Raw genomic sequence first — 2,692 nt, 5'->3', positions numbered from 1 at the left:
AAACACCGTCTAAAAATTCAATACGTCCAAATACAAAGTGGTCATGTACCGGTGGGGGCGTCCATATTAAATCGAAGGCCACACACACAACAACCACGACAATTGAAGGACCCTAAGTGGAATTTTTTTTTTCTATTTACTTTATACTTTTTAATTAGTTATCAATATTAAACACTTTTAAGGTATATTATATTTATAGAAAAAGAAAAAAAATGAATTTATAATGAAAAAACAAGAAAAAAAATTCCAATTGCAGTTAATTGAAAAATAATTTAATAGAACTTAATTGAAAAAAAAAATGAACAAGTCTATAAAAAAGATATATATACATATATATACATATACTTATAGGCGTAAATCTTAGAATTTTCCTTTTTTTTAAGGCAAATGAGCATTGCAAAAAGAAATGTAATATACTTTTAGGCGTAAATCTTAAATATTTTTTTCTATACCAAATAAACATTGTAAATTAACATTTTTGTTTCTACTTTAAATAACCGTTGTAAATTAATAATGGAATGAATTGAATATTGCACGGAATGCAGAACTATCCGAAGGAGGGGGGAGTGTGAGAACTAAATACATATCTATACGGAATTTAGTCCCACGCCACCCATAAAGCAACCCCCCAAAACTAATGTAAGTCAATGTGAAATAATCATTATACTGTTATACTTAAAGGCTTACCAATTTCAGTTTCTTGGCACAAGGTTGCAATTTCCATGTTCTATCTTGGTCTTTCAAACTTGGAGTTTCGACAGTCCGAAAATTTATATACGAAATCTGTGACGCAATTTGGGATGAATTGCATGATGTGTATTTGTCACACCAAACTCACCACGAACTTCGGGATATTGCAAACAAGTTCTATGTAAAGACAGAAATGCCGAATTGCTTGGGAGCTATAGATGGGAAGCACATTCGTATAACAAGCCCAAGAAATATCGGAACATTGTCCTACAATTACAAAAAAACGTTTAGCATTGTACTAATGGCAAGTGAGTGATGCTAATTACGTGTTCACATATGTATGTTAATGTCGGGGCTCTAGGAAGCCCAAAGTGACGGTGGAATATTTGGCCAGCAGTGCCTTTGGGAAGAAGTTGCTGAATGACACTCTGGAAGTTCCTTCTGACACAAACTTACCGGGTACAAAGCGTAGCTTTCCGTATTATTACGTCGGCGAGAGTGCGTTTCCACTGAAACCAAATTTAATGCTACCATTTCCCGGCCGCCACTTACCAGAAGATAAAGACAAATTTAACTTGGCGTTGTTTAGAGCCCGAGTGCACATGGAAAACGCATTCGGAATTTTGGCCAATCGGTGGAGAGTACTGCTTACCAAAACACATGCTTGCCCAAAGAATGCAGACAAAATTGTTTTAGCTACGGCAGTACTTCATAATTTTTTAATGTTACAAAATGACAGGAATTACTTCACCCTTGAGCTTGCTGACCACTCAGAAGGTAACAAAGAAATACCCGGGCGTTGGAGAGAAGAAGTAAATTCTCTTGAATTTTCAACCAAGAACAGCCAATCGCTCAACTGCAAACGCATTTCAGTTACGTGAAACCAAAAGAATTTATTACAAATAATGCTTTATAATGTGAACCATTTTCATGCAATATTATTTTTATCAATAAAACAAAAAAGTTTTTTATTTAAAATAGTTGTTCAGAAATACAAACTGTACTTCATGATTACTTATTTACTTAAAAAAATATATTATTTGGCTATTCACATTTCTTGTAAAGGGTGATTTTTTTAAGAGCTTGATACTTTTTTAAAAAAAAAAAAACGCAATGCAAAATCTCATCCGGTTCTTTATTTGAAAACGTTAGATTGGTTCATGGACATTTACTTTTTGAAGATAATTTCATTTAAATGTTGACCGCGGCTGCGTCTTAGGTGGTCCATTCGGAAAGTCCAATTTTGGGCAACTTTTTCGAGCATTTCGGCCGGAATAGCCCGAATTTCTTCGGAAATGTTGTCTTCCAAAGCTGGAATAGTTGCTGGCTTATTTCTGTAGACTTTAGACTTGACGTAGCACCACAACAAATAGTCTAAGGCGTTAAATCGCATGATCCTTTGGTGGCCAACTTAGGGGTCCATTTCTTGAGATGAATTGTTGTCCGAAGTTTTCCTCAAAATGGCCATAGAATCGCGAGCTGTGTGGCATGTAGCGCCATCTTGTTGAAACCACATGTCAACCAAGTTCAGTTTCTTCCATTTTTGGCAACAAAAAGTTTGTTAGCATCGAACGATAGCGATCGCCATTCACCGTAACGTTGCGTCCAACAGCATCTTTGAAAAAATACGGTCCAATGATTCCACCCGCGTACAAACCACACCAAACAGTGCATTTTTCGGGATGCATGGGCAGTTCTTGAACGGCTTCTGGTTGCTCTTCACCCCAAATGCGGCAATTTTGCTTATTTACGTAGCCATTCAACCAGAAATGAGAAATGATATGTAGACCATAAATCGGACGTAAAGCGCGAAACACATTTCGAACCGAACACTTGATGTTGGTAATAAAATTCAATGATTTGCAAGCGTTGCTCGTTAGTAAGTCTAGTCATGATGAAATGTCAAAGCATACTGAGCATCTTTCTCTTTGACACCATGTCTGAAATCCCACGTAATCTGTCAAATACTAATGCATGAAAATCCTAACCTCAAAAAAATCAC

The 2,692-nt window shown here is 36.0% G+C and overlaps 1 pseudogene; it reads left to right on the top strand.

Moving 5' to 3' along the window:
* The first annotated feature begins 539 nt into the window (after positions 1–539).
* Positions 540–1,571, top strand: LOC125776474 (uncharacterized; annotated as a pseudogene).
* Positions 1,572–2,692: the final 1,121 nt, after the last annotated feature.

Source organism: Bactrocera dorsalis, chromosome 1, assembly GCF_023373825.1.
Source record: "Bactrocera dorsalis isolate Fly_Bdor chromosome 1, ASM2337382v1, whole genome shotgun sequence".
Taxonomy (NCBI): domain Eukaryota; kingdom Metazoa; phylum Arthropoda; class Insecta; order Diptera; family Tephritidae; genus Bactrocera; species Bactrocera dorsalis.
The sequence above is the reverse complement of the archived record's forward strand: the minus strand, read 5'-3'. Positions and strand labels throughout refer to the sequence as shown.